Genomic DNA, 25,225 nt, shown 5'->3' on the forward strand with positions numbered 1-25,225 from the left:
CCCTTCCGGAGAATCGCTGTTGACATTGTCGGCCCTTTGACTGTCTCAGAGAGAAAGAATCGCTACATTTTGGTCACTGTGGATTATGCTACCCGATACCCAGAAGCTACTCCTTTACCCAGCATAGAGGCAGAACGCGTTGCTGAAGCTTTGTGGGAGATGTATACACGGGTAGGAGTTCCTAAGGAAGTCCTCACTGACCGAGGGTCACAGTTTGTCAGTGATCTCATGAAGCAAGTGAATAAATTCCTCGCTGTGAAAGGACTCACCACAACTCCATACCATGCCCAGTGTAATGGACTAGTAGAGAGGTTTAATGGAACATTGAAGTCGATGCTCAAGAAACTCTGCCATGAAAAGCCACGAGACTGGGATCGGTTTGTTCCTGCACTTCTGTTTGCTTACAGAGAGGTACCTCAAGAAAGCCTTGGTTTTTCGCCTTTCGAACTCCTGTACGGCCGATCCGTGAGAGGGCCTCTGTCTCTCCTGAAGGAACTGTGGACAAAAGAAACGCCAACGGAAGTGAGAACCACTGCAGCATATGTCGTGGATTTGCGTCAACGACTCGAAGAGACCCTGCAACTTGCCCAGGAGAATCTTGACGTCTCCTCTCGTCGTTACGCCCAAGCCTTTGATAGACGAGCTGTGAAACGGAAGTTCAAGATTGGAAGCCGAGTTCTGCTGCTCATTCCCCTGAAGAGGAACAAACTGGAAATGGCTTGGCAGGGACCATATGAGGTGGTCGGGAAGGTTGGTGATTTAGACTACCGTCTACGAGTGGGTTCAAAAGAGAAACTCTATCACGCAAATCTTCTCAAGCAATACGTGGAGAGAGACCCTCCCTCAAGAACTACTCCACCACAGAAAGCGGCTGGTGTTCTGGCTACGTGCGCGGTTGTGGTTGATGAAGCTAGCGCTACTTCTGAAGACGATTCGAGGTACCCGAGAGACATTCCTTTACCCGCTCTTGAACCTGAAGAAGGTCCAGATGATGTTCAGTGTAACCCTGAACTGACTGACAGTCAACGTGAAGACGTAAAACGTTTCAGCAGTCGATTTAGAAAGACTCTTACTGATTTGCCTGGAAAAACAAAGTTGGAAGAGTTCTCCGCCAATCTGCTTGACTCTAAGCCTGTCTTTGTTCGTCCCAGACCTTTGCCGTACTCTCAGACAGAAGCTGTAAAACAGGAAGTGGAAGCTATGCTGAAGATAGGTGTGATCGAACCTGCTTCTTCCCCTTACAACGCACCTGTCGTCCTTGTCAAGAAAAAGGACGGAAAAATCAGATTCTGCATTGACTATCGACAACTGAATAGGGTCACTGAGTTCGATGGGGAACCCCTCCCAGATATAGATCATCTCTTCAGTTCGCTTGGTCGTGCGAAGTACTTCACCAAAATAGACTTGTCAAAAGGCTACTGGCAGATTCCTGTTCGTACTGAAGATAAACCCAAGCTGGCCTTCATCGTCCCTCAAGGACAATTTCAGTGGACCATGATGCCTTTTGGGCTACAGAATGCCGTTGCAGTCTTTAGTCGGATGATGAGGAAGTTGCTGAACCCTTTGAAGAGGAATGACGTTCACAACTTTATGGATGACATCTTAATCGGGACTGAAGAATGGAAGACCCACCTACAAGCTTTGGAGGCTGTTTTCCGTCGTTTGGAAGAAGCTGGCCTCACTGCCCGTCCAACAAAGTGTTTTGTTGGGTTCCACGAGCTAGACTACTTGGGGCATCGTATTGGCCACGGACTGATGTGGCCGGAAGCCGCCAAGGTAGAGAAAATCCAAGCAGCACGGCGGCCTGAAACAAAGAAAGAAGTTCGTGCTTTTCTCGGTTTGGCTGGTTTCTACCGACGTTATGTGCCAAACTTCGCAGCCATTGCTCTTCCTCTGACAGAACTAACTCGGAAGATTTGCGCCAACAAGGTTCAATGGACAGAACTGTGTGAGGAGTCCTTCAATTCCTTGAGACAGATCTTGAGTCAACAGCCTGTCATTTGCCTTCCTGATTTGTCTCAGCCTTTCGTTCTTCAGACGGATGCCTCGGATATAGGACTTGGCGCCGTGCTGTTACAAGAGAGCGACGGAGAACTGAAGCCTGTATCATTCGCCAGTCGCAAGCTGAACGCAGCTGAACGAAACTATGCCACCGTGGAGAAGGAGTGTTTGGCGATTGTCTGGGGCATAAGGAAATTTGAGGTCTACCTGTACGGCCACGAATTTGAGCTGCAGACGGATCACCAGTCCCTTCAACATCTACAGAAGACCAAGACGACCAACGGACGCTTGATGCGCTGGGCCCTGTTGCTTCAGACATTCACGTTCCGCATCAGAGCAATCCGAGGATGCGACAACGTCGGAGCAGACTATTACAGCCGCATTGTGTAGAATTTTTGTGACGAACCGTAGTTCGGTTTGAGTAGGGGGGTTTGTCACAAGCGGCTTTAATATTAGCATACTTTTATGCTGTGGGGTTAAATGTATTGTATTGGAGCGCCTGTGTTCCTCTATTTCGCCTGTCATAGGTAGACGCTGGTTAACTGCAGGTGTCTCGTGGAGCTCGTGCTCAGGTATTTCACGTGTGTTTTGCTTGTATTTTGTAAGGTGAACTCAGAGCTAAATTCGAGCTCGTAGATACTCCTTTTTATTCATTCGTTCTTTGCCTTTAGCCGAGGGAAGATAGCTTGCGTTCCAAGCGAATCCGTTCTTCGTTGAACGTAGGGTCTGTTTGCGTAGAGCAGATGCCGGAAACCTGTTATCAACGGCAGGGGATATGTATGGCTACTTCAATACAACCAGGATGTGGTATGTAATCATTAAATATTATGTTGTGTGTGTTACAGTTAAATTATTCTCAGGTTTAGATTTGCTTATTGACTTCTGAAAACCGGTCAATCCAAGATGGCGGAATGTATAGTATGCACGTGCGTGTGTAACTTTGTACTTGAACGGTATGAATTTGTGAGTTTGTTTTGGGGAATGGTTTGGTATGTTGTTGAATGAATATGTTTTGGTTGAAAGGGGAGTGGTGGACAGTTTTGTTTATAGAATGAATTTGGTATTATTCGTTGGACTTCATACTTAGCAGAATTAAATGTATAAGTCCGTTGGTATGTGTGTTCGAGATGCATGAGAGTGAGAGTAGAGAATTATGTCCATTTAATCCTGCACTTGGTTGTTAAGTTATAAGGACGGGTGGGCGATGTTACTGTTACCGTGAACTAAGTCTTGCGTTCACCATTCCAGGTTGTTGTATCTCACCATGCGGAGGCTACTCTGAAATGGCCTACTACTGAGGAGATGTCTGCCGCTCCACTTTCGACGACGGCACTGCTCGCCTGGCAAGGACTCGACGTCACCGATGACGCCTGTCGCTTCGCACCACGGCCTCGTTGACTCCGGTTCATGAACGATTTCGGATACGCAAGCACGGTAACATTAGCCTTAGCCCGTCCTAACAGCTAAACGTGCAGGAGCTATAACGTCATAATGAACTGAGCGAAAGTGAGAGGTATGAAAGTTTCTAAATAATTATTCTTTGTTGTTATAGGCTTTAACGCTGGTTGATCTTTGTTGTTGTTGTGGATATTGCCGAAAGAAAGATTTGTATAGTTAGATAGTGTTGTGCGTGTATTTATGTTATGTATAATTGATTGTTTGTAAGAAACGTCCTTAATCTACTGTTCGTGTCAACTTGTGTTTTGTGGTCGGAAGAGCAAGATTGTTTTGAGTCGTGGATGACAGACTGCGTGCGTGTTTTGTGCATGTGTGCGTGACACATACGCCACACTCTCGGTTAACAGAAACATACGCCACACTCTCGGTTAACAGAAACATACGCCACACTCTCGGTTAACAGAAACATACGCCACACTCTCGGTTAACAGAAACATACGCCACACTCTCGGTTAACAGAAACATACGCCACACTCTCGGTTAACAGAAACATACGCCACACTCTCGGTTAACAGAAACATACGCCACACTCTCGGTTAACAGAAACATACGCCACACTCTCGGTTAACAGAAACATACGCCACACTCTCGGTTAACAGAAACATACGCCACACTCTCGGTTAACAGAAACATACGCCACACTCTCGGTTAACAGAAACATACGCCACACTCTCGGTTAACAGAAACATACGCCACACTCTCGGTTAACAGAAACACGACTGCGCACTCAGGGATCAGAGGGTCTCTGAACTGCTACTTGCACTAAGTCTGGGGTTAAACTGACATTAAGTGTGTTGTTGTTGTTGAAAACCATACCTCTTCACAAGGCTAGTATTTTTCTTAGAGACGAAACCGTAATAACTGATACTGTAATAGCATCATGTCACAATTTTTTTCTTAGACTTCGCTGGTCAAATATTTCGGAATGACAGCCTTCAGAACATGAGTGATTCATAATTATGTCTGATTGTAAAACGAACGTGGGACCGGGTAAAAACCATAATTATATCAACATTCCCCTTCAAGTTGTCGTTTGCTCATCGAAGTACACCCTTGGGCGAAGACACCCGGTAGGGGAGGGGCATAACGGATTCAATTGTTGCCTGGTTTTTATTTTTATATGTTTTCGTTTGGACCGTAACTCGGTTGACTTGTGATGAACTCGGTTCATTTCTTCCGTATTTTTTACTTAAGATAATTTTTTTTTCTTCAACATTTTTTATTCAGGCATGCATGAATTAATTGTCAAACAATTCAAGGTACATAAATATTTGACAAAACAACATGATACATAATTTATATGGCAGCTAATAATGCAATTTAATAAAATAAACAAATATTTCAACGGTCGATCGATCAATGAATTGATAAAATGCTTGAATCAATGCTTGCTTGATTGATTGGTTGATTGGTTGATTGGTTGATTGGTTGATTGATTGGTTGATTGGTTGATTGGCTGTTGGTTGATTGGTTGGTTGATTGATTGGTTGGTTGATTGGTTGGTTGATTGATTGATTGATTGGTTGGTTGATTGGTTGATTTATTGATTGATTGGTTGGTTGATTGGTTGATTGATTGATTGGTTGGTTGGTTGATTGGTTGCTTGGTTGATTGGTTGCTTGGTTGATTGATTGGTTGATTGGTTGTTGGTTGCTTGGTTGCTTGGTTGCTTGGTCGATTGATTGATTGGTTGCGTTGGTTCATTGATTGGTTGATTCATTGATTGGTTGGTTGATTGATTGGTTGCTTGGTTGCTTGGTTGATTGATTGATTGGTTGATTGATTGGCTGCTTGACTTGCGGGTTGTTGGTTACTTCGTGTGTGTAGATGTCACGATGGATGTGCTTGCACCATGGCGGAACTCTCCATGTGTCTGGATGTGGGTTATGGCGCCGCGGGTAGGTGCAGTGCCTGGACCTGAGCTAACTGTTGTCTTGTCTAAAACTTCTGAAGTCAAAACTGCAGACCTACAAATGTTAACTCACAGCGGGATCAAGCTATTCCTCTATTGGTACGGTCATACCTAGACCAAAAAAACACTATTTAAAGTACCCCCTCCCCCCCCCCCCCATCCCTCCCTAAATACCACCCTCTCTCCCTTACCATGTACCACCAACTGCCTTATCTATGGGTACCGTCAGTCACCAAGGGAACAATTGAACTTTCCCTCAACCTCCTTTCACAACATCCTCTCGCCTCGCACCCCCTCCCCCCTACATCTCCGCCCCACCGCGCTCTCCCAAGCCAACGACTACTACCCCCAAATTAACGAGAAACCCGTGTAATGCTCGTCTTTTTCCAATTCCCTTTTGAATTAGTGGTCGTGCCAATGTGTGTGTGTCCTTGCGTCGTATTCTGACCCCCGAGACGCATTCAAAGCCTACTAAGACCAGTAACGACAGAAATAACTGGGAGCCGGTCCATTCGGTACCACACCGAAATCAATCTAAGTATTGATCAACTTTAAACACACAGTCCTCCCAGCGCAAACAATCATGTCACGTGACAGATCTGTTCAGGCTTTGACATAGAACACCACCTCCATTCCTCTTCAACATCAGGCTTTGACATAGAACACCACCACCCTTCCTCTTCAACATCAGGCTTTGACATAGAACACCACCACCCTTCCTCTTCAACATCAGGCTTTGACATAGAACACCACCACCCTTCCTCTTCAACATCAGGCTTTGACATAGAACAACACCACCCTTCCTCTTCAACATCAGGCTTTGACATAGAACACCACCACCCTTCCTCTTCAACATCAGGCTTTGACATAGAACACCACCTCCCTTCCTCTTCAACATCAGGATTTGACATAGAACAACACCACCCTTCCTCTTCAACATCAGGATTTGACATAGAACACCACCCTTCCTCTTCAACATCAGGATTTGACATAGAACAACACCACCCTTCCTCTTCAACATCAGGCTTTGACATAGAACAACACCACCCTTCCTCTTCAACATCAGGCTTTGACATAGAACACCGCCACCCTTCCTCTTCAACATCAGGCTTTGACATAGAACAACACCACCCTTCCTCTTCAACATCAGGCTTTGACATAGAACAACACCACCCTTCCTCTTCAACATCAGGCTTTGACATAGAACAACACCACCCTTCCTCTTCAACATCAGGATTTGACATAGAACACCACCCTTCCTCTTCAACATCAGGCTTTGACATAGAACAACACCACCCTTCCTCTTCAACATCAGGCTTTGACATAGAACGCCACCACCCTTCATCTTCAACATCAGGATTTGACATAGAACAACACCACCCTTCCTCTTCAACATCAGGCTTTGACATAGAACACCACCACCCTTCCTCTTCAACATCAGGATTTGACATAGAACAACACCACCCTTCCTCTTCAACATCAGGCTTTGACATAGAACACCACCACCCTTCCTCTTCAACATCAGGCTTTGACATAGAACACCACCACCCTTCCTCTTCAACATCAGGCTTTGACATAGAACACCACCACCCTTCATCTTCAACATCAGGATTTGACATAGAACACCACCACCCTTCATCTTCAACATCAGGCTTTGACATAGAACACCACCACCCTTCCTCTTCAACATCAGGCTTTGACATAGAACACCACCACCTTTCATCTTCAACATCAGGATTTGACATAGAACAACACCACCCTTCCTCTTCAACATCAGGCTTTGACATAGAACAACACCACCCTTCCTCTTCAACATCAGGCTCTGACATAGAACACCACCACCCTTCATCTTCAACATCAGGCTTTGACATAGAACACCACCACCCTTCATCTTCAACATCAGGATTTGACATAGAACACCACCCTTCCTCTTCAACATCAGGCTTTGACATAGAACAACACCACCCTTCCTCTTCAACATCAGGCTTTGACATAGAACAACACCACCCTTCCTCTTCAACATCAGGATTTGACATAGAACAACACCACCCTTCCTCTTCAACATCAGGCTTTGACATAGAACACCACCACCTTTCATCTTCAACATCAGGATTTGACATAGAACACCACCCTTCCTCTTCAACATCAGGCTTTGACATAGAACACAACCACTCTTCCTCTTCAACATCAGGCTTTGACATAGAACAACACCACCCTTCCTCTTCAACATCAGGCTTTGACATAGAACACCACCACCCTTCCTCTTCAACATCAGGCTTTGACATAGAACACCACCACCCTTCATCGTCAACATCAGGATTCGACATAGAACACCACCCTTCCTCTTCAACATCAGGCTTTGACATAGAACAACACCACCCTTCCTCTTCAACATCAGGCTTTGACATAGAACAACACCACACTTCCTCTTCAACATCAGGCTTTGACATAGAACGCCGCCACCCTTCCTCTTCAACATCAGGCTTTGACATAGAACAACGCCACCCTTCCTCTTCAACATCAGGCTTTGACATAGAACAACACCACCCTTCCTCTTCAACATCAGGATTTGACATAGAACACCACCCTTCCTCTTCAACATCAGGCTTTGACATAGAACAACACCACCCTTCCTCTTCAACATCAGGCTTTGACATAGAACAACACCACCCTTCCTCTTCAACATCAGGCTTTGACATAAAGTTGGCCAAAAAATTATTGCAACAAATTTCAAACCCAAATTAAAGCATTAATTCCTGTGTCATTTAATCAAAACTGTATATGCCAGAGAAGGCCGTTCACTTAACCTTCAGGATCACCATTTGGATTAAATATTTCTTTTACAGTGATCACTTGACCGCCGCTCAAGTAAGGGTACCCTCAAAATCGACCAGACAAAAACGGAAGAGCCGAATGAAAAATCGACAACAAATCACAATAGGCAAAACTTTGCAACTTTGACATACGAGAAGAAAGTCAAACCAATTATCTACCCTTGCGATCGACACCTGCATCAGTGGGAATAGCATGGCACGCGAAATACGCAAGGTAGCAAAACAAAACAATCTGTTCAGGGTAGATAATTGGTTTGACTTTCTTCTCGTATGTCAAAGTTGCAAAGTTTTGCCTATTGTGATTGTTTGTCGATTTTTCATTCGGCTCTTCCGTTTTTGTCTGGTCGATTTTGAGGGAACCCTTACTTGAGCGGCGGTCACGGTATCCCTGTAAAAGAAATATTTAATCCAAATGGTGATCCCGAAGGTTAAGTGAACGGCCTTCTCTGGCATATAAAGTGTTAATAAAATGACACGGGGATTAATGCTTTAATTTGGGTTTGAAATTTGTTGCAATAATTTTTTGGCCAAGTCTAGAACAACACCACCCTTTCTCTATGACACAATTCAACATCAACAGACCGAGAGGACGCAGACACTACTTGACTAGACAACGCAACAATTATCTGGAGTCTTCGCAGGTTGACGTAAATCCTGTCCTTAATTAAGCCCGAAGTCGACTTCGCGAAGTCTCTTCAAGCCAGTCCCCTCGGTGCATTTAAGTCAGTCCCCTCGGTGCCTTTAAGCCAGTCCCCTCGATGCCTTTAAGCCAGTCCCCTCGGTGCATTTAAAACAGTCCCCTCGGTGCCTTTAAGCCAGTCCCCTCGGTGCCTTTAAGCCAGTCCCCTCGGTGCCTTTAAGCCAGTCCCCTCGGTGCCTTTAAGCCAGTCCCCTCGGTGCATTTAAGCCAGTCCCCTCGGTGCCTTTAAGCCAGTCCCCTCGGTGCATTTAAGTCAGTCCCCTCGGTGCCTTTAAGCCAGTCCCCTCGGTGCATTTAAGTCAGTCTCCTCGGTGCATTTAAGTCAGTCCCCTCGGTGCCTTTAAGCCAGTCCCCTCGGTGCCTTTAAGCCAGTCCCCTCGGTGCATTTAAAACAGTCCCCTCGGTGCCTTTAAGGCAGTCCCCTCGGTGCCTTTAAGCCAGTCCCTTCAGTGCCTTTAAGCCAGTCCCCTCGGTGCATTTGAGCCAGTCCTCTCGGTGCACTTAAGCCAGTCCCCTCGGTGCCTTTAAGCCAGTCCCCTCGGTGCCTTTAAGCCAGTCCCTTCAGTGCCTTTAAGCCAGTCCCCTCGGTGCATTTAAGCCAGTCCTCTCGGTGCACTTAAGCCAGTCCCCTCGGTGCCTTTAAGCCAGTCCCCTCGGTGCATTTAAGCCAGTCCCTTCGGTGCCTTTAAGCCAGTCCCTTCGGTGCCTTTAAGCCAGTCCCCTCGGTGCATTTAAGCCAGCCCCTTCGGTGCCTTTAAGCCAGTCTCATCGGTGCCTTTAAGCCAGTCCCCTCGGTGCCTTTAAGCCAGTCCCTTCGGTGCCTTTAAGCCGGTGCCTTTAAGCCAGTCCCCTCGGTGCCTTTAAGCCAGTCCCCTCGGTGCCTTTAAGCCAGTCCCCTCGGTGCCTTTAAGCCAGTCCCCTCGGTGCATTTAAGCCAGTCCCCTCGGTGCCTTTAAGCCAGTCCCCTCGGTGCATTTAAGCCAGACCCCTCGGTGCATTTAAGCCAGTCCCCTCGGTGCCTTTAAGCCAGTCCCTCGGTGCATTTAAGCCAGTCCCCTCGGTGTCTCACTGAAATCAATTATCCTTAGCTCTTTTACCGTAACGTGATAGTGCTGAATCGCTACTTCACAAAGACTAAGTAGAGGTTTGCTACTTTACAAAGAGTAAGTAGATGTTATTATCCGCTTGACTGACGTCTGAGACAAGTCGTCTTTGAATGTCTCTGAATTTTATTGAGTCGCTTTTTAAAATCTTTGAATTGATTAGCTTGTTGGTTGGTGATTGGCAATGCAATATGTCCCGCCAAAGTATCGCTTGTTTTAATTACGCTAGGACACAAAATGCTCGTTATATTTAGTCAAGTTTTGACTAAATATTTTAACATCGAGGGGGAATCGAAACGAGGGTCGTGGTGTATGTGCGTGCGTGTGTGTGTGTGTGCGTGTGTGTGTGTGTGTAGAGCGATTCAGACTAAACTACTGGACCGATCTTTATGAAATTTGACATGAGAGTTCCTGGATATGAAATCCCCGAACGTTTTTTTCATTTTTTTAGTTTGGCTTTCAAACAATCGTCTCTCTTTCTTTCTTTTTCTCTGTCATACTTTCTTTCTTTCTTTCTGTGTTATTTTCTTTCATTCTTAATTGTTGGGGGAATCGAGACGAGGGTCGTGGTGTATGTGTGTGTGTGTGTGTGTGTGTGTGTGTGTGTGTGTGTGTGTGTGTGTGTGTGTGTCTGTCTGTCTGTGTGTGTGTGTGTGTGTGTGTGTCTGTCTGTCTGTCTGTGCGTGTGTGTGTGTAGAGCGATTCAGAGTAAACTACTGGACCGATCTTTATGAAATTTTACATGAGAGTTCCTGGGTATTATATCCCCAGACATTTTTTTTCATTTTTTCGATAAATGTATTTTTGACGTCATATCCGGCTTTTTGTAAAAGTTGAGGCGGCACTGTCACACCCTCAATTTTCAATCAAATTGATTGAAATTTTGTCCAAGCAATCTTCGACGAAGGCCGGACTTCGGTATTGCATTTTAGCATGGAGGCTTAAAAATTAATTAATGACTTTGGTCATTAAAAATCTGAAAATTGTAATTAAAATTATTTTTTTATAATATGATCCAAAATTACTTTTATTTTATTTTTTATCATGTTCTGATTCAAAAAACATATACATATGTTATATTCGGATTAAAAACAAGCTCTAAAAATTAAAAATATAAAAATTATTATTAAAATAAAATTTCCGAAATCGATTTAAAAACAATTTCATCTTATTCCTTGTGGGTTACTGATTCCAAAAACAAATAGATGTGAAATGTTTAGATTAAAAACCCGCTCAGAAAGTTAAAAAGAATAGAGATAAAGAAAAGCGTGCTATCCTTCTCAGCGCAACTACTACCCCGCTCTTCTTGTCAATTTCACTGCCTTTGCATCGAGCGGTCGACTGACGATGCTACGAGTATACGCTCTTGCTGTAAATATGCAGTGAGTTCAGTTTCATTCTGTTAGTTCGACAGCTTGACTAAATGTTGTAATTTCGCCTTACGCGACTTGTTTTCTTGTCTCGAGAATCCAGGGGGCCATGCGAGACCAATGTAGTATCGATCTTCTCCTCTGCTTGATGCCGACCTACTCTTTAAAAACTTGTGTTCTCATTTATCACTAGAGTCTACCCCTGAGAAAAAGGATACTTCTTTTTTAGAGTGAACTTTTCTGCAGGTACAAGAAGTGCGGAGTCCAGAAATTGCAAACAAAAGAGGGCTTAGAGGAATACTTTTGATTTGACCGTTTGGGGCGAGTTTCTGGCCAATCTGCAGAATCTGGGGAATTGGTTGTAGCTTAGTCTAGTGCACACTACACGATTAGCTGGAACACGCACCACAAGTATGCTCATTAATTTAATCAAAGTGAGCGACTTTTTCTTCTTCAGCGTTCCAGAATTGTCTGGTTTGCTCATTTGGATTCCCCACACTATACTCTGAGAGCATAGTCAGCTCACTCCGCTTTCGTTGAGTAGGCATGCTGGGTATTTTCGTGTTTCCATAACCCACCGAACTCCGACATAGTGGGGCTCCTATGTTGCAAAATCATTCAAATCATGCAACAAACACCAAATTAAGCAAATATGAAGAGTTTTATGTGCTTAACAAAACCTGATACAGAGCCATCGCGAAAAATAAAAAAATGGGTAGTTTTTAAACAATTTTTCAAAATGGCCGCCAGTGTAAACGGTTGGGTATGTTAGGCATATTTCACTTCATGTGATTAACAGCAAATTTGGCGTAAATGGACATTTGGTTTTGCTTAACAAAACCTGATACAGAGCCACCGTGAAAAAATTAAGAAATCAGTAGTTTTTTTACAATTTTCAAAATGGCCGCCAATAAAAGGGTATTTAGGCATTTTTGATGCTACAAGACATTCTCTTGCAATAGAAACTAACACAAACACATTTTTAAACAAAACAATACATGTATTGTTGGTGCAGAGAATGATTGGACGGTGTGGGTGGCAGGGTTGAAGAATTTGTGGATTACCTAAACTGTGCAAAAATAAATATATTGCACCAATTTTCATACCAAAACGAAAACATTCATTCCTGTGCTGTTATATTCAATGTATGCTATTGAGGGCACTCAACTTGGCTAACTGGAACACTTTTAAGATAAAAGGTGGCCTTTACATGGGTTATTTGACCGCCGCCCAAATAAGGGTACCCCCAAAATAAAACTGATAAAAATGTAATGTATCAACTCAAAAGTCGACTAAAATTCATAATCGCTGTATTTTCGAAAACGTTGTTTGTTCTCATGTGTTTACACAACTAGCACATTCCGGCAAGTGTCTATACTCAAAAGAAACTTTGGCAGTACTTGAAACAACCATCTGTCATATATACATGCGAAGTCAAAAATATGTGGGATGTAAGTCAACAAACCTGTGGCAGTTTTTAAAATATTATTTCGTGAAGATTTGAAAATGTACTCAAACGGTTGAACTACGCCTCGTGCGTAGACACACATTCCTGAAAGTTTCAACGCAACCCACTTGGTCATTGCTAAAATACATGGATTTTAGTTGACTTGGGTATCCCTCAAATTTGACACATAAACATCTCATCCGTGAGATCGACACATACATCAGTAGGTACAATGGCACAACACTAGAAATATGCAAGATGGCGAAATAAAACAACCTGTTCTGGATGGATAATCAAGTTGACTTTCTCTTCGTGTACAACAGTGACCCAGTTGTGCCTCAGGAATTGTCGTCGGCTTTTTAAAAGGTACCCGAAGTTTTTGTCACATCTCTTTGTCACGTCAAGGGTATCCTTATTTTGACGGCGTAAATGATGATGTTAAAAAAAAATGTGCCAGATAGCGAAGATGCGAGCCTATAATGGCATAGACAGTTTGAATAAAATGACACAGGAATAAAAGTTTGAGTTGGGGTATGAAAATGGGTGCAATAATATTTTTGCACAGTTTAGATGCTGACAGTTTTCACAGGCATGCAAGCACATTTGCAGAGAGCTGTGCTCTGCAGTCCTTCTTAGCAGCATTTGCAGCGTTTTGTTGTACAGCTCTTCTTGCAGGCACACCTCATGAGTTCTCGGCACACGCTGGATACCTCTTGAAAGCTCGTCCAGAATGACTCCCACTTTCCAGCCTTGAACTGCCAGCCCACAGAGTTTGGAAGTCTAATAGGTAGATGGCTCTTCTCAATCTCATGTCCTGCAGCAGCACCTCACTTGTAAGGGGATTATGGTCAATTTGGCAGCTCTTTTTACTGAAGAGGTACCGTCTAGCACTGTTTACACCCAGTACGTTGCTGGTTTTGTCCTACAAATGTACACCAAAAAGCTCTTGTGCTGCCCTGTCAGTGGTACTCAGCTTACAAAGAGGAGCAGACAACCTGAAGAAAGTTTGAGTGACGTCTTCAAATGGTTGCCATACTTCCCAAGCCTTCTGATTCCCCAATACCATTGAAGAACGACATAGTGTCACAGCCTGTAAGGCTATGCAAAATGGGCAGACAGGGTGACTTCTCTTGGCCAATGGCTTTGGCAATGTGGCGATACACTTCACGAGCAGAAAAAAACGCAACACAGCTGGAATGAGAAGCAGACTGTCTGGCCTCCTCTACATCCATGGTGCAGGAAATCAGCCTGTGGTACCCTTCACACAAAAGATGAAAAGTGACATTTTTATTTGAATGTATTTGAATAATGTTTACTATCTCATTGAGTCGGTCAAAGCCGGGTTAGCAAGTCTTCACACAACAGACCAAAATGAAAGAAAATTGTATTTCATGAATTCGTATAATTCTTACTGTTTCAGGTTAAAAAACAAACAAACACAGTTTCCAGTGACCCAACTGATTCTGGAATCTTTCTGACCGCTACATTTATTCGCTTCAAACAGTCGCTAACAGAATGTTGACCATAGTGAGGGTTCGTACGTTAAACCCATCAAATTCACAGAGGTCGCTTACAAATGATGTGCAAACATGTTCCAATTAATACAAATAAAAAAATCTTACTGTTAAGATGTATTAGGTAACAAACCTTGATACAGTAGCACTAGTGAAATCGGCTCCCTTCTGTGGCACCGGAATAAATGCAGAACGCTTGTTCCCAGGAACCGGCATGTGGTGTAACTCTTGTATATATCCTGTAAAAATAAAATTCACACCAATGCACGGTCAACTTAAAATAAGCAAAAGGATGAGAAACAAGCAACAAACCAAAATTGTAAAACTCAAAGAGCGGTACCTCTTCATTTTTCAAAACCACTTATCTCATTTGATTAGCATACACTGTATGCTTTTGTCTGTTACCTACCGTCTTTGAAAGTTTGATCACAACACTGTAAAGACATGGGGAGTGGAGTGTTTTTATCTCCAGCTGGTCATCCTACTATCTGGCCTACCCTCACTCAGTTTTTGACTCTACCCCTCCCCACCTTATGGAAGTCCTTAACGTAGGCAGGACTAATCATTTATCATACCATGAACAATCTCTTTCTCTTCGCCTTTTATTCAAAGTTCGTTTAATCTGTTTAAAATCACCAGCGTGGCGATCATGATTTCCTTACTTGTAATCAACAGATAGATCTAGATCTATCAGCATCACAATCCAGCTGATGAGCTATTGCAAGATTACTCTGCATTTCAGCACTTCACCCGATGAATAACACACCCCAGGGGAGAATTAAACAGTAAAATGATGTGACATTGGTGAATGGATGCGTATTCTTGAAAACTTACCTTCAGAAACGTTGTTTTCGCTCAAATCAAAACACGCAATGTTGCGGAGGCCGCCATCTTGAATTTTCATGCTGCGGATATATAAAATTCTAAAAACGATCAAATTAAATACCAGAACACAAAAATACCCATAAGAGTATTTATGTCATGCATGTGTTATCAGCAGACAACTTCTGGTGCATGGTAAACCATTGAATTTTACATTTGCTGAGTTGGGAATATTTACTGCTGAGCGCTTTTGGTACGAATTTCGTCTGCTGTAAATGCAGCCTTTTATTCCCTATCAAAGACAAAAAAAACCGATTTCTGAAGTGGCTCTGTATCTGAAATCCCTTAAATAATTATAAGGAACAATACCACAAAGTATGATGTTTGTTGCAAGATGTGAATGATTTATGAGTGCGTCTGCAACATACGAGCCCCACTAACATAGATTACAGGATCTTTTCCGTGCGCACTTGGTCTTGTGCTTGCGTGTACACACGAAGGGGGTTAAGTCACTAGCAGGTCTGCACATAAGTTGACCTGGGAGTGAGCGACTGAGTTTCAACACGCTGCTCCTCTCCGGCGCAGGAGACAAAAAGTAGTCCAAAGGCGCCGCCTGGTTGCTAACACTGGTAACGCCCTCTATGACGCGGCACCCTAGTAACCAGCGCCACGGACAAAAACAAGGGAAGTAACTCATTGGAAGTGATCCAGCCCGACACTGACCGATGAATGAAAAGAAAAAGAAGCAGTAAGCATTATTTATAAGATACTGTTGAAAACTTTAAGTAAGGGTATCAGACTTTTTTGCACAAGAATAAAATAGTAATTGAAAGATTTTTTACTTTTTTTCTCGAGATTAAATACTTGCTGTCTGCAATTTGAGTTGGGAGACTTCAATTGGGCGAATGATACTTTATAAATCTACTTCCTGCTCTCGTGTGTAGACTCCAGTCATAAAATTCGGAGGATTCTTCGTTAATTGGTACTTTAAATAGTGTTCAATTTTTGGCTCACATAAGTGTAGCCTATGCGATCGTCATTTTTGTCTGTCTGTGCGTATGTATGTATGTATGTATTAATGTATGTATGTATGTATGTATGTATGTGGTAGAAACTTTAACATTTGACTAAACACCGAAATACTTATTTTACCTGGTTATTTTTCAAGCACCATCTTCAAACTATTGAAGTAATGATCAACATTTTGTCGGCGTGTGTGTAGTTAAAGTGTGTATCCAAAGAAAACGGGTGGTGGGGGGTTTTGAGGGGGTAAAAGCAGGTGACTGGTTTGTGTCGTGTATGGTATGTAGACCAGGTCAGGGGTCAAGATCAGGTCAGATCGCGTGAAGGATTAACATTAAACTTTTCAGTTCTCACCTCTGCATTCGCCGATTCGGGGAAGGCGATTTCACATTGTTCGGTTTCTTAGCTCCAGAAAAATAGATTTAAGAAGATACCAAAGGAGATTTCCTACAGTTTGTTCTGCACAGCGTGTTTCCAGTGTCTGCGCGAGGAAGAGCTGTCGAAAGCGCAGTGTCGATCTGGCAGTCGTGTCCCCGGTAAATACAGAGACAGATCTAGTGTTTCCCACTCTTACAACGTGTCACCTAAGCTTACTGATAATCCGTTTTGTTTTATTTCTTTTTATTTCAGCAGACACGGATATCAAACACAGTGCTAGGCAGTCACCTCTGGCTCTAGTGAAATGAGTTGATCTAAAATGCCTGTAATGTTTGGATTTCTTTGTTCTTGGTTCGGTTTATGTGAATTTCAAGACTTGCAGTAGAGTCTCAAGTTTGCTCTGCCCGTATAAAACTGTCCACCATTTATTTGAACATACAGATATAAGGAAACGGAATGAATCTGTTCTCAAAGTCAAAATTATTACGATTTTGCCTCAGTTTCAAAACATGCTCTGTCATGGTTCTGTCTGTAAAATTTGGTACCTTGCAACAACTTCCTTAAATTTAAAAGACAGTTTTTGACTGCTAGATCTACCTAGATCTGCATCGCGTTTCATTCCAGACTCCTCTCTTTGATTGTACTGTTCGCTGTTTACGCACTTTCATGATTCGCTAATGTCTGTAACGTTTGGTAAACTTACCTTGCAACAGCTAATTCCTTGTCTTTGTTGGTATTTTTTTTCAAGGCAGCACAACGTAAGATAGCTTCTTTTGGACAGCAGGTAGAATGCGAGTTTTGAGACAACGACAGTCGTCCAAAGAAAGCAAACACTGTACAAAAGGAAGACGTGGAACTTGCGAAGAAAATGCGAAAAAGTGTTTGTGGGTTATCGTCCCTAGTCACATGCTGGCGGCGAAAACAAAATGGCGGATCGCGTAGGTACCGATCGCGTGCGAGGTGGTGGTAAATTTTGCTCGGCTTTTTGTTGCAAGAACGCCCGTTACAAACAGAGCTGCTTCGGGAAAACTTTCCACAAGTTCCCTAAAGAAGAAAAAAGGTGGGTTGTGCAGTGATTATTTCATCAGGTTTACCTTCTTCAGAATGAGTCAATGAGAATGCAATGGCTCGAGTCAACTCACTCAGTAGACTACAGCGTCAGCGAGTACTTACGACTGTGAGTGTGAGTCAGCAGTCAGTACAAAACAACAGTTTACACTTGATGACAAACTACCCGTGGGCATATTTGCCGAAACCTTTATCAAACCTTGCTTGCGGGAAAACTACAGTACAAAGGTACATCACTCATCCGTTTTGCGTTCAGGCAGAGCGTTAGATTTAGACTGAAGATCTGATTTAGCTTTTTTTTGTCTTTCCTTTTTGCTTAGTTTAACAATAACATTGTTGTTTTTATTGTCAAACTAGGTGCAGAATATGGATGCAATTCACAAGGCGAGAGGACTTTGAAAAGCTGCAGCCAGCTGATGTTCAAGGTCTCAAGCTTTGTACTGATCACTTTGAGGCCAACCAGTAAAACAATCCTGCAGAGAGGTGATCACTTGTGTGGAATGCTGTCCCGACATTGTTTGCAGTGCCCAATCCACCACCGAAGGTTATTTATTTATTGGTTTTAGGTTTTTGCAAACCAAAGAAGCACACTATTAAATGCAGGTTGAGTAATGACAAGTTTGAGGCTGATGTAAGAATTGAAAAAAACAGCATTGTTCCCATCAAATAATGCCTGTTTGCATTTAGCGCAAAAAATAAGGCCAACAAAAAAAAGTTACTTATTTTGGATCGACCTCTTGATTTATATGATGATATGATGAACTTATTTTGCCAAAAAACAGCCCCAAATGGCAAAAAAAAGTATAGGGTCGGCGTCAACAACAAAAAAGTTGTATGTTTCTGGTCACCTGACCCTACCTATGTGTTCCTGACGACCCTAGACTTTTTTTTTTGCATTTTCAAAAATAAAAGGGGTATTCGAAAATCAATTGTTTTCCTGTTTTTCAACAAAATAAGTTAAAAAGATGGTTTAAAAAAAAAAAGTTAAAAAAAAAATCTCCACCTTTAGTCATGTTAGGCCACAAAAAAAGTCTGTTTAAGGTAACATAGGCCCCCAAAAAATAGCGTCGGTAGGTCGGCTTTTTATTTTTGTATTTTAGCCATCTGAATATTTTAATTTTATTTTTTAATGCCCAAAATAAGTCTAGGGCCGGTGGGAAAAAAATAGGGTTGGTCCGGATACCGTAAACAGATTATTTTTTGTTTTGCCTTACCAGAAACATACACTTTTTTGTGTGGCCTAAGACCAATGCCATGAAATTGGGAGAATTGTTTCATTGTGACTGAGTGTTGGTTTTAAGCTGTGGTTTAAAGTTGAGTTTGTCAGTTAAAGAGCTGTGTATTTGCAGGTTGCTAGTGGGAGGAAGCCACCATCGCAAAGGGTAGCTACAAATGAAGCCAGCACCGACCTGTCGCCTGATGCACAAATTGTTCAACCAGGTAAGAGATTTTTAACCATGAAGAACACCCTGACATCAAAAAATGTTTAAACCCATCCATTACATAGTTGATAATTGCTGTATAGGGTGACGGGCGCTGTGGCGGGGTGGTAAGACGTCGGTCTATTAACTCGGAAGGTCGAGGGTTCTAATCCCGGTCGCGGCCGCCTGATGGGTTAAGTGTGAGATGTTTCCGATCTCCCAGGTCAACTTATGTGCAGACCTGCTAGTGACTTATCCCCCTTCATGTGTACATGCAAGCACAAGACCAAGTACGCACGAAAAAGATCCTGTAATCCATGTCAGAGTTCGGTGGGTTTTAGAAACACGAAAATACCCCGCATGCTTCCTCCGAAAGCGGCGTATGGCTGCCTAAATGGCGGGGTAAAAACGGTCATACACGTAAAATTCCACTTGTGCAAAAAAAATGAGTGCACGTGGGAGTTTCAGCCCCCGAAAGCAGAAGAAGAAGAAGAAGAAGAAGAAGCTGTATAGGGCGGATGCATGGATGGATGAAATTGTACCTGTAGTTCCCACACGTAAAGATGGGAAACATATCCTGTCAGAGGCATGGTGTAACGAGAAACAATTAAGTGGCTCTATTCCCATCTCCCCCCCTTTCCCCGTCGCGACAAAAGCTTCGTGGTTGAAAACGACATTAAACACCAAATAAAGAAAGAAAGAAAGAGGCATGGTGTGTGAGGAGTTTACCTGGTACTGTTGTCCTAATCAATCAATCAATCAATCAATATGAAGCTTATATAGCGCGTATTCCGTGGGCACAGTTCTAATGGCCTCACCCATTCAGTACCAAACAAGGTCAATTCCATCATTGTTCCACATCGTATCCATAGTTGCTAATACACTTCTTTTCTGGCCTGCCTTCCTACGCTATTGTTTATTTTCATTTTGTGATTTAATTACACGTGTTTTAATTTCTTCCAGGTTATAACTTGTTATGGTTATGTTATTTAATGTGTGTTTTGTGTGTGTGTTTTCTTTTTTAGATGACATTCAGGCGATCCTGGAGGACATAGGATGTAAAGCATCAAAGTCGTCATCCTCCCCATCCCCTCGTGAAGCGGAACTTCGGCAGAAGGTCAACAAACTGAGGAGCAAGGTTTTCCGATTAGAAAAGAAAACGATGGAACCCCGTGTAAAACGAGCGAGTAAATTAGCCAAGCCTCCCAAGAAAGACTTTGTAATAGAACAGTTGTCTCATATATTATCAGGCGAGGCGAGCTAATTTGCCATTTATGCCTGTTAAATATTTACCGGTTATCTGCTGCTGTGTCCAATCCTGGCAGAGACGGGAACGCATGTTACCAAGGAGCCGAAGGAGAGTCAATGAGATGAGAGAATGTGATTAACAATTGCCAACTCTCTCCGTACAAAGAGGGTCCAAAATTGTATCAAAATATAGATGGTAGGGAATTCAAAATAAAAAAAGACAATAGACAAAACATGTACTTCGGCTCATAGAGCCTTCTTTAATTTTTGACTCATGAAGTCCATGCTCCGAGAGTCCTTTTTTAATTTTGAATTGCCTACCATCTATATTTTTATACATTTTCAAAAAGATTCAACAGTCACCTTCCGTTATTCTTGAACTTGGCTATCCCAGCCTTACCTCAACATTCGATATTCCTGTGATATTTTTGACGTAAAATCAATTTTTACTGTAAAACTCTTCGGCAAGAGGATTGGTCCAAGCAAATAAATAATAAGCTTGTTAAGATTTTTCCTGATATTTCCGATCAATTGCCTATGGTTTTATTTAGCAAAAAGATTCAAACATCATACCTATGACTCATGGCTATTTTTAAGGGGGCTGTAGCATCCCTGGTGTGTTGTTTGTGATGTACCTTTTAGTCTGTTTACAGTAACATAGGCACACAAAAAGAGGGTCGGTAGGTCGGCTTTTCTTAATTTCAAAAAAAAGTCAAGGGTTGGCGGGGGAAAAATAGGGTTGGTCGGGATACCGTAAACAGACTATTTTGCTTTGTTTTGCCTAAGCAATGACTAACAAACTTTATTTAGGGTCTGACATTGTATATACTATACAATTTTTGGGGTATTAACTAAATACATGTATACAGTTTTTGATTCCTTCAAGTTCTATACTTTTTCACAAATTAGCCGCGCCCCCCCCCCCCCTTTTTTTTTTTTTTGTAGTCTGCCCTGGGGGCGGGAGGTCTCCTAATTTCGGTTTCTAGGGTCACCTTATGCTTCCCCATGAGCTGAGAACTTAATTTAAAATGGGCCTCGATTTTTTTATTTGTATTTTGTAATTGTGCCTTTGTCCAGTCACATGATTTCACTTTGTACTTAAAAACTTGGCACTGTCATCATTTATTGCTATTTATTGTTCAGTTGTTCAGTTGTTCAGTATTTATTGCTATTGGGCATCAGTTGTTCAGTTGCCCTCTTTCGAATGAGCCATGCATGCATTATGGATGTGTTTAGCGAATTGGGAAACCTAAAGCAATGTAAAAGAAGAAACAATGTGAAGCAAACATATAGCACCAAATAAAATAACCGAATCAGAATGGAAACTTCTTCAGTGTATGTGTGTGTGTGTGTGTGTGTGTGTGTGTTTACTGTTTTAAATACCGAAAATGTGAAAATAAAGCAAGTCACAGCATGAGAAAGATCGACTGTACTAGTCATGACAAAGCAGGAGACAGCCTGGTCAGCATGTAGAAAAGGGGAATAACTCGTATTAAGCCATTCTCATTTCCAAGCATGCCCAATGAGGAAGTTATCCTTCTTCCCATTGTAGTTTCTTTGTTGCTGTGGAATTTTGTTCTACATAATGGTACATGTGATTCTGCATTTTTCTGCGTTTAATGTTAAAGCTTAATGGGTGGTTTTTTTCCTCTGTTGATTTCTTCCTCCTGAGTTGATCGTTATCACTCAAACAAGACCATGAGAGAGTACCTCAGTTGCTCCTCAAAATGGACTGTGTCTGTGAATAGTGTGTTGACTGTGTTGATCGTCAGAATTATTTTAAGAACCAGGCTGCTGCAGTCAGTTGACATGTTTCACATATTGTAGGGTTCCCATGCTGCATGGGTAAAGTGGCTTGTATAACCCGACTATTCAGTATCAAAACACTGTTTATATTTGTGTAGGTTGTAGTCATCACAACTAATCGCATTTTGCCTTTTGTTTCAGAAAGGATAAGCTACAACAAGATCGACGCCATGTCAGACATGCCTCAGCCACATGACGACTTCCGAATTTAGATTCACTCGGCATGGTGACAAGTCTTGATGAAAAGTATAAGACTGAGGACAGCAGTGGAAAAAGTAGCCACATGGCAGGTACCTATTGCTTTGTGTCTGCAGTGCAAAAGACAGATAAGCTGATGGTAGATTTCCAAATGAACACAGTACCCGCAGATCTACTGCTGATTTACGACGGGCAAGCTATAATCCAGGGTAGAGAAAATTGATTGAAATTTTGGCCAAGCCATCTTCGACGAAGGCCGGACTTCGGCATTGCATTTCAGCTTGGTGGCTTAAAAATAATTAATGACTTTGGTCATTAAAAATCTGAAAATTGTAAAAAAAACATTTTTTATAAAACGATCCAAATTTACGTTCATCTGATTCTTCATCATTTCCTGATTCCAAAAACATACAAATATGTTATATTTGGATTAAAAACAAGCTCTGAAAATCAAAAATATAAAAATTATGATCAAAATTAAATTTTCGAAATCAATTTAAAAACACTTTCATCTTATTCCTTGTCGGTTCCTGATTCCAAAAAACATATAGATATGATATGTTCGGATTAAAAACACGCTCAGAAAGTTAAAACGAAGAGAGGTACAGAAAAGCGTGCTATCCTTCTCAGCGCAACTACTACCCCGCTCTTCTTGTCAATTTCACTGCCTTTGCCACGAGCGGTGGACTGACGATGCTACGAGTATACGGTCTTGCTGAAAAATTGCAGTGCGTTCAGTTTCATTCTGTGAGTTCGACAGCTGCTTGACTAAATATTGTATTTTCGCCTTACGCGACTTGTTTATATGTACTTCCAACAAAAAACCGAATAGCATCCATCATACTGAAGAACTGGCTGCTATGACGTCACAAAGCCTCAAGCGCATTGGTTGGAGATATTGAACTGTTGATACGGATATTCATTTTCCTCGAACAACAGTGATCAACCCTATTTATATCCACACGCGTTCCTGTTCCAGACACTCATTCCTGTTCCAGACACTCATTCCTGTTCCAGACACTCATTCCTGTTCCAGACACTCATTCCTGTTCCAGACACTCATTCCTGTTCCAGACACGCATTCCTGTTCCAGACACTCATTCCTGTTCCAGACACTCATTCCGGAGAAAAACATTATGCAAATGCAATAGGTTTTTGCTTCTAAACACTGAAACTGCAACAGTGGGCTATTCTTGTCTACACTTTAGTTTCGAATCCATCCGCAAAATACGAAAACACTACCAACTGGGTGGTAGCCAGCCGCGGCCGGGATTGGTTGAACATTAGACGGGCGCTGTGGCGGGGTGGTAAGACGTCGGCCTCTTAATCGGAAGGTCAAGGGTTCGAATCCCGGTCGCGGCCGCCTGGTGGGTTAAGTGTGGAGATTTTTCCGATCTCCCAGGTCAACTTATGTGCAGACCTGCTAGTGGCTTATCCCCCTTCGTGTGTACACGCAAGCACAAGACCAAGTGCGCACGTAAAAGATCCTGTAATCCATGTCAGAGTTCGGTGGGTTATAGAAACACGAAAATATCCAGCATGCTTCCTCCGAAAGCGGCGTATGGCTGCCTTAATGGCGGGGTAAAAAACGGTCATACACGTAAAATTCCACTCGTGCAAAAAACACGAGTGTGCGAGGGAGTTTCAGCCCACGAACGCAGAAGAAGAAGAAGAAGAAGGTTGAACATTAGATTTGGTTGTGATTTCAACCAATCGGTCCCAGCGGTTGGTTCCCACCCAGCTGGTATCTTCCTCGAACATTCCAACCCTCGTCATCTTAGTGGGATGCTGCATTACGTCATCTTAGCGGGATGCTGCATTACGTCATCTTAGCGGGATGCTGCATTACGTCATCTTAGTGGGATGCTGCATTATGTCATCTTAGTGGGATGCTGCATTGCGTCATCTTAGTGGGATGCTGCATTACGTCATCTTAGTGGGATGCTGCATTACGTCATCTTAGTGAGATGCTGCATTACGTCATCTTAGCGGGATGCTGCATTACGTCATCTTAGTGGGATGCTGCATTACGTCATCTTAGCGGGATGCTGCATTACGTCATCTTAGTGGGATGCTGCATTACGTCATCTTAGCGGGATGCTGCATTACGTCATCTTAGCGGGATGCTGCATTACGTCATCTTAGTGGGATGCTGCATTATGTCATCTTAGTGGGATGCTGCATTACGTCATCTTAGTGGGATGCTGCATTATGTCATCTTAGTGGGATGCTGCATTACGTCATCTTAGTGGGATGCTGCATTACGTCATCTTAGTGGGATGCTGCATTACGTCATCTTAGTGGGATGCTGCATTACGTCATCTTAGTGGGATGCTGCATTACGTCATCTTAGTGGGATGCTGCATTATGTCATCTTAGTGGGATGCTGCATTATGTCATCTTAGTGGGATGCTGCATTATGTCATCTTAGTGGGATGCTGCATTACGTCATTTCTGTATGAAGACTACGATAGCTTACGCCAGTCCAAAGCGTTTCGTGAATGAAGGAATCGTGCCTCGCGCCCCCTAATTGGCGTAGAGGCGCGTCCCCCGGGTGGTGGATGGGGGAGCCTTCTCCACTAACTTCTGAGAGAAGGTCGCATCACTCTCGATGCCGTGAACCTAATTAGGATCTTTTTCTTGTTTCTTTATTTCTGCCTCCCCAAAGTCCTTTTACTTTCCTTTTCTCACCCATAAAATTCTTCACTTATTACCCTTGTTAAGTGGTTCTTGTATAGAATATAGTCAATGTTTGTAAAGATTTTAGTCAAGCAGTATGTAAGAAATGTTTAGTCCTTTGTGCTGGAAACTTGCATTCTCCCAGTAAGGTCATATATTGTACTACGTTGCAAGCCCCTGGAGCAATTTTTTGATTAGTGCTTTTGTGAACAAGAAACACTTAACAAGTGGCTCTATCCCATC

The 25,225-nt window shown here is 42.7% G+C and overlaps 2 long non-coding RNA genes across 2 annotated transcripts in view; one reads left to right on the forward strand and one right to left on the reverse strand.

Annotated features, from left to right (window-relative positions):
• Positions 1-25,225, reverse strand: part of LOC138980558 (uncharacterized) — a 401,185-nt gene that overhangs the window by 258,380 nt on the left and 117,580 nt on the right. The gene's annotated exons all lie outside the window — the stretch shown is intronic.
• LOC138980556 (uncharacterized) lies at positions 17,387-21,417 on the forward strand. The gene is made up of 3 exons (XR_011460385.1): positions 17,387-18,174; positions 18,980-19,070; positions 20,077-21,417. It is a non-coding gene; the product is annotated as an uncharacterized lncRNA (long non-coding RNA).

The sequence above is a fragment of the Littorina saxatilis genome, linkage group LG11 (assembly GCF_037325665.1).
Source record: "Littorina saxatilis isolate snail1 linkage group LG11, US_GU_Lsax_2.0, whole genome shotgun sequence".
Classification (NCBI taxonomy): domain Eukaryota; kingdom Metazoa; phylum Mollusca; class Gastropoda; order Littorinimorpha; family Littorinidae; genus Littorina; species Littorina saxatilis.